The sequence below is a fragment of the Protopterus annectens genome, chromosome 5.part0, assembly GCF_019279795.1.
Source record: "Protopterus annectens isolate FY-2018-M chromosome 5.part0, PAN1.0, whole genome shotgun sequence".
Lineage (NCBI taxonomy): Eukaryota > Metazoa > Chordata > Ceratodontiformes > Protopteridae > Protopterus > Protopterus annectens.
Window position 1 is genome coordinate 1228129024 of NC_056735.1, and position 8125 is coordinate 1228137148.

General features: G+C 43.0%; 1 non-coding gene across 1 annotated transcript; it reads right to left on the reverse strand.

The window, feature by feature from the left end:
* Window positions 1-7751: 7751 nt before the first annotated feature.
* On the reverse strand, window positions 7752-7854 carry LOC122802999. Its single transcript, XR_006365048.1, has one exon. It is a non-coding gene; the product is annotated as a U6 spliceosomal RNA (small nuclear RNA).
* Window positions 7855-8125: the final 271 nt, after the last annotated feature.

An 8125-nucleotide genomic window follows, 5' to 3' on the forward strand; every position in this document is an offset into this window, starting at 1 on the left:
CATTTTATTTGGGGGGGGGGGACAGGGAAAATGTGCAAACGCCACACGACACTGGCCAGAGGTCAGGCTCAAACCTTGTACCTTGTGCATGGGAGGTGAAGACCTTAACCATTATGCCAAGTTTAAAATGATGTATTGATCATTCTGCCTGCAGAACTGAGCTTAGACTCTGTAGAATTCTGCATTTAGAATTTTAGTTTTAGAATGCTACATTTAGAATTCTATCTGTAGAATTATTTGTTAAGAATTCTATTTGAAAAATACCACCAACAGAGTTCTGCATTTAGAATTCTAAATGCAAAATTCTGTGTTGAGAATTCTTTTTGTAAATATCTGTGTTTGGAATTCTGCACATAGAATTCTGTCTTTACAATTCTATCTGTTGAATTCTGCCTTCATAATTTTGTATTTAGAAGTCTATCCGTAAAATGTTGTGTTTATAATTCTGTACGTAGAAGTCTGTCTGTAGAATTCTGTGTTCAGGGTTTTGTCTCCAGAATTCAAAGCATAGAATCTTATCTTTAAAATTCGGGGTTTAAAAGTTTTATTTACAAACCCCATGTGCTGTAGTGTCAGTGTCTGTTATTCTAAAAGTGTATTAGTTCTGGTTTAAGCACTTGGGCTTCAGGCCAGTTATTTTACATTAAGAAGGTTTGTGGTCTGCACTCTTGTGGGAGGAGAGGCTGGACTCTGCCCTTCTGAGCTGGGAATTTCTGGTTAAAGGCTTATAGTGCCTGCATATTTGAACTGTTTCTTACTGAAATTGGTACACCTTGTTTGCTGTAGCATAGACTAGATCCAGGCCTGCTGAATCTAGCTTTATTTGTATGCTTGTTGTTTGTTTGCTTGTTATTTCCCTGAAATGCTAATTCCACCTAAAACACGGCTTTACAGCACTTCTGTGGATCCCTAGTGATATCTGCATTGCTTACTGTACTTATTTCCTTGTTTCACTTGAAAGAAAGTTACTGTTTGTCGTTTTTGCATTTAAGTTACCTGTAACACATTGCATTTAAGTTACCTGGCACTTGCTCACTAAAGCAATTATATAAGTCAGCATTAAAATATTAAAAGCACTACACCCTCACAACCTCCCCTTGAGTACCTCATTCCCCATTGGCCCTTTTTTTTCAATTATAAAGGAATTCCCAATAATATTCTAGCATGTCCAAAGGTCAGTTGTCAATCTCCTCTCCGGTCCAGCTGGAGAATCTGGGAATCTTGAGGCAATGTTACAACTGCCTCATGTACACAGACAACCCTCTCCTCCTCCCAACAAATTCCAACACATGTGAGAGATGCAACCATATAGCCATACTGGAGGTTAAGCTCTCTCAACTCAGTACTGGCGAAAATAGTCAGGAGGAGAAGGAAACCACACTCACAACAATTCCAGTCTCATATAGACCTACCACGACGGCAAACCAAGCACATAAACACACAAAAACATACTCGGAGGCTCTAAATAAAAATCTGCCTAAGCAGCAGAGACCTCCAAAGCAGACACCCAAGCAACCGCTACCCCAAAACAAAACACGTGCAACACATATCTCACAAAGCCAGTGTGCTGAACAGTCACAGCCCTTAAGGCTAAAAAACACACCTGATACACTTGTAATAGGTGACTCTATCGTCAGGCACACTGACGTCCCGCTCACCAGGCTGAACAAGGAAAAGGTCACGGTGAGCTGCCTGTTGGGCGCTAGGATCCGCCACATAACACAAGCACTCAGGTCACTCCAAGGCAAGTACAAATATGACTCAGTCATTGTCCATGCTGGTGTGAATGACCTGAGATGTACCTGGACTACATGAAAGGAGACATAGAGGAGTTCTCTGAGCATGTAGCCCAGGCCGGTATGACCCTGACCTTGAGTAGCATCTTACCCTCACCAAGAATGATGCCACAATATGAAGACAAGATGATCAATTTCAACAATTGGCTTAAGTATTGGTGTCATTCAAAGGGGATCCAATGTCTGTCAGCCTGGGATGACATGCTCGACAAACCACGATGCTTCGCTAGGGACGGCTTACATCTGTCACCCCTGGGCTTTTGGATATTGGCAAAGGCTCTTGCTACCCACATAGTGCCTTTTTTAGGCAAGGCTCAAAAGACAAACCCACCTCCATAGGTATCACAAGGGATAACAAACTAAGAGTAATGCTACTCAACGCCAGAAGTCTAAACCTCAAGATGCACGTACTCGAAACTCTCCATAGCATGGAGAACATCGATATCTGTGCAGTAACAGAAACCTGGTTCAAGGCTCCCGAGAGCACCCCAGCACTACCAGGTTATACTTCATACCATGCTTTTCGGACCCAAAACTTGGACTGTACCACAAAAGGAGGGGGAGTATCAATATTCGTCAAAGATACCCACACCTCCAGGTTGGTGGCACAGCACGAAACATCAGAGACTATCCATGTGCAACTAACAGTGGATAAAACTGCCTTCCAGTTTATAGCCTGCTACAGACCACCCTCCCAAACCCAGGAACCCCACTTGGCCTTCCTGAGAACACTGGAAAATATGAAGGTCTCTCCCAACACCATTATATTGGGCGACTTCAACTACCCAAACATAGACTGGGAGCACTACTCTAGCTCCAACACCCTGGCCCAAAGGTTCCTAGAATTTATAAACTCAAATGCTATGGAACAACTTGTTACCACTCCCACAAGAGGGAAAAACATACTGGACCTGATCATCACCAACATGGGGACTCTATGCTCCAGACCAGAAGTGTATCCCTCATTGGTAAGATCAGACCATAAACTAATCTCACTGGATATTCACATCCTGACTCCACCCCCTGCCCTGAAAACCACAGTGAAAAACTTCTCTAAAGCAAATTTCACACTCCTCAAAACCGAGGTGGAATCCTTCAAAGCCCCCGGGCCTGTGAAAAATACAGCCCAGACCGCAGAATCCTTTATAAACGCATTCTATGAACACCTTCAGGAATGCATGGATCATGCAATCCCAAATAAAACCAGGACCCAATCCTCTAAAGGCAGATGTCCTGTCTGGTGGACCCCAGCCATAAACAAACTATACAATAGAAGGAGGAAGCTACTACAGGATAGAGCAAAATCCCAAAAAGGGAAGGCATCTCTGATCAGTATTAGCAAAAAACTACGGGCACTCATAAAATCGTCTAAGGCCAGCTTCGAGAGAAAAATTGCACAGGACACTAAGGATAATCACAAGCCTTTCTTTAGTTATGTTAGGAACCTGGGTGGGAATTCCCAGATATGCTCAGAATTAGTCCAAAATGACAAAAAATACACCGAACCCACATACATTGCCAACATCCTAGCTGACAGGTTCAGTGCAAACTCCCCCCCCCCCCACCACCAAAAGGGTGAATATCTATCCCAGCAGAGTGCTGCCCCCCTGACATCTCAGATGCTCAGGTAAGAGCTGCCCTCTCCAAAGCAATAAACACAGCATCAATGGGACCAGACGGTGTCCCGGGCTGCATCCTACATGAACTCCAAGAAGAGCTAAACCCAAACATAAAACTACTGTTCAATATCAGCCTTACTACAGGATATGTACCCAAAGAGTGGCGTACAGCAACAGTGGTCCCTCTCCACAAAGGTGGTGCCTCAACAGATCCTGGAAACTATCGCCCCATAAGCCTGACTAGCTTGGTCTGCAAAGCTATGGAAAGGATCATCATGGACCTCATAAATAAAGATATTGGGGACCTACAGACACTGGATCCTACCCAGTTCAGCTTTGTTAAGGGCAGATCCTTCCTCTCAAACCTGGTTGATTTCTTTGAAACAGTCACCAAGGCCATTGAAGAGGGGAAGGTGGTCCACACAGCCTACCTGGACCTCCCAAAAGCCTTCAATACAATACCCCACTCGGACATTATAGATAAGCTCACCAGCTTAAATATAAACCCCTATGTCACTAGATGGGTTGCAAACTGGCTCAAGGACAGAACCCGCATGGTTAGAATTGCTGGAGCCATGTCAGACTCCAAACCAGTTACAAGTGGCATCACACAAGGCTCAGTCCTGGGACCTCTCTTGTTCGGTATATATTTCTCGGAGGTGCAGGCCAACACGGAAGGACTGTGTCTGACCAAGTTCGCAGATGACTGCAAACTGGGCGCCATAATCGACTCTCCAGCCGACACAAGCATCCTCCAAAAGGGCCTCATAGAAACAGACAACTGGTGCCAGAGCCATGGCCTCAAGCTAAATGCCAAAAAGTGTATAGTCATCCCCTTTGGCAAAAACAAAGTGCCCACAAATTACCACATAGGTGGTAATCCATTAAGTACAGAAGAAGTAATTAGGGACCTGGGGACACAAGTTGATAGCAATCTCTCATTTGACAACCACGTGGCCAAAGTGGTTAGAAAAACATTTTATATAGCCCACCTAATCATGAAGGGAATCATATCTAGATCAGGGGAGGTCATCGTGCCTCTTTACTCATCCCTCATCAGGCCCATAGTTGAGTACAATACCCCTTTTGGGATGTAACTTACCAGACACCTGCAGCAACTGGAAAGACCCCAAAAGTACCTCACCAAGAGGATCAAAGGGCTCAAACAGATGCCATATGCTGCCCGGTTAAAGAAACTCCAGCTCTACTCAGTGGCATATTGCCTGCTCAGAGGCGATCTGTGCCTGATATATAAAACCATGTCCAACCCGGAATTAATGGACATGCTGCACCTCAGAAAATCCAAATCCCATCGAGCTACGCGCTCGAGAGACTTGAACCTCAGCATTGAAATAAATAGGACATGCTGGAGGGACAGATTCATAACCCAGAGGCTCCCTTCACTCTGGAATAAAATCCCAGTCCAGGTTAGGCAGAGTCCCTCATTGACTCTCTTCAAGAGGAATCTTGATGAGTGGATGGGAGATCGTAGGTTTACCCCGGGTATCACTTCTGTGTCACTGTTAGACAGAGGCACAGTATACTAACCTCGAAAAAGGGCATAGCAAAATTAATTTAAAATGGGTGGCAAAAGCCAAACACACTCTGGCTAGGCTTATAAATGCCCTAGGGCAGATAGCCTAGTATGAACCTATGAACCAAGAATTATAGTGAAGCCTGATGCCAATAATAAACAAAGTTATACAATCAGGCAAGACATTGTACAGTAACTTAACCCTTTGTGAAGGCACTGTACTCCATGCATGGATTACATATGTAAATCATTCCTTCCCTGAATAGATATGTTCATAAACGTAGGCAATGGAGCACCAGTTGGTCCCAATGGGGTAACTCACAGGAATTTAGTCAAGTGCTCCTTCATGTTCACGAGCTGGGATAGGGCATAGCAGCATACAAGACATAGTGCACAAGAAACATGCATGCATCTTGCACACATTGCCTGTGAATGTCAGTAACCAATTACATCTGTAGAACTATGTCTTCAAAATTGTAACTATCATTTTGTGCTTATAATTCTAACTATAGAATTCTGTTTCAAAACTTTATTTGTAGAACTCTGTGTTCAGAGTTCTGTGTTTAGAGCTGTGCCTGTAGAACTCTAAAGAATGTGGTGTTTATGATTCATGCTGGTCAGTTCTGTGTTTCAAATTATGTACTAAAAATTCTAGCTGTAGAATTCTGTGTTTTGAGAGCTATCTTTAGAATTTCATGTTTAGAATCTCATTTACTGAATTTAATTTGAAGAATACTAACTAGAGAATTGTGTGTTCAAAATTGTATCTGTATAACTCTGCCTACAGGATTCTGAATGTAACATTCCAAGTATGCAATTCTATTTTAAGAGTTAAAAGTTTAGAATTTCACATGTTGAATTCCATGTTCGAAATTGCAGAAGTCTGTGGTTAGAATTATTTCTGTAAGAGTTCTGATGTGTGCATTCTATTCTTAAATATCTGTGTCAGAAATTCTATGAGCAAAACTCAGAAAGGTTACCATGAGGTGTAAGCCTAGTGTACACCTCCCAGCAATCATTTCTGATTCAGAGACAGTTCTACCACAGTGCTGTACTAAGAAGGGATACAGCACTGTGATGGGCTGTTTCTGTGGCCTACCACAAATGTTAATGAGGCTCACTGGGGGAGTGGCCTATGCTAATTTTCAATGTGCTCTCCTCTTGGAAAAGCCAAAGGTAAGATATTTATGCAGCCATGTGATTTAGACAATTGTGCAGCTTTGTAAGATACTGTTAATGAATACAGTCAAAACCTCACTTTCACATGGGTGGGACTGAGTAAGAAGAAAGAGCTAGGAAATTTAGAGAACAGGTAGTAATAGGGGTAGTGTGCATGTGGCTGCATGTTTGAGTGTATGCAGAGAGATGAGTGGCCTCAGGGTGTGTGTGTGTGTGTGTGTGTGTGTGTGTGTGTGTGTGTGTGTGTGTGTGTGTGTGTGTGTGTGTCAGTCAGTCCATCTGTCTCTCTGTGTGTATGTATGGATGAGTGTGCCCATGACTGTAATTGGGCAAGGGAAGGCTGTGAGTGTGTATGTGTATTCAAGAATGTGTGAATATGTGTGTGTGGTAGGGGGAGGCTGTCACACTTCTACGCTCCCATAGACTAATGAGGAAATCATGTAATATCTTATAGGTTCATATGAGATTACTAGGCCAAAGGCTCAACAGCCCTTACAAGCCTAAGTCAGTTTTACCCTAATTTTACACAATTTTCTATCCCTATGTGAAAGATAACAAGGATCAGCATGTGGGGTTTTGACAATTTTTACAGACTGCTTCTGTCCATAAGGAACATGGGTTCAACCCCAGGAGTGAATTTGCGATTTCCCTTCCATTGGTCCAGATCGCGCTTGAAGATGTTCAGGGAAGGGCTCTGCTTCATGTGAATAGGAAACCTATTCCAGAGGAGGGGTAGTCTCTGGGACACATATCTGTCTCTCCAACATGATCTATCCATGTCAGAGATCAGGTTTAGAGCTTTGGAGCTGGTAACACTTGTGCATTTAGTTTTGCGATCATGCAATATTTCCATCAAGGCTGGGTCAGAGACTGCCTTGTAGGTCAGGCACAAACCACCCCTCAATAATTGGTAGGAAACTGGTTCATAGGTTTATAGATTATTACTAGGCTAACTGCCCTTCTGGGTCATTCTAAGCCTAGCCAGCTATCCCATGTGAGAATCAAACCCTGCACCTTGTGTTTGCAAGGTAAACACCTTAACCATTATGCCAACCTCCCACCCATATCCCAACTGAATACAGTGATAGGGCTTTTAATCAGCATTTTTTTGTGAAAACCTCTGAGGATGCTCTAACTGTTGCAGGTGCCCACTGAGGTACATGCCAAAGGTTGCACTATATTTGATTACTGGGCTGATGAAGGCTAAGTACATTGTTACTATGACATCCTTAGATCTGAATGCCATACCCTTACTTATAAGCTGGGCCACATAGAAGGCTTCCCTTACCACTGTGGACACATGATGGTTAAAGTTCAGATTACTATCTATCTGAGTACCCAGATCTGTTACCACTGGGTCCACTCTTGGGGGTGATAGCAATGTTGTAATTTGCAGGGGTATTTTATTTCCCAAAGTGTATTGTTATGCACTTCTTCACATTTACTTTAAGGCCATGGCTCTAATACCAGTCATTAGTCTGCATCAGACCTTTCTGTAGGATATCAACATCATTTGGAGTGTCATTGATTGCCCCCAACCTGCAGTCATCAGCAGACTTAGTCAGCTAAAGGACATCTAGATTTGCCTTGACATCTTTGAACTATACCCCAAACAGGAGGGAGTAAAATATGAAACACTTCACAAATTTGCATGTCATTCTTGCTCAGGGGCCACGCTAATCTACTTTGTATCATTTCAATTTTAGTATATGTGCTGCCAAAGCAAGTGCAATGTATGAGGCGGAGAACACAAGACACCAGGGGCACTCTGTATATCATGCTGTAAAGGCACTTGTAAAGATAATAGAGCAATATTTTGCAGCACCAATGACATAGGATGGTGGGCACAATAGAAACCAGGGTGACTCTTTGTATTGTACCATAAAGGCACACAAAAAGATACATTTTACAGCATGAAAGACATGGGACAGGGAATCCTGATCACCAGGGATATTTTTCATATCATGCCTTAAAGGCACATAAAAAGATTCAAACCC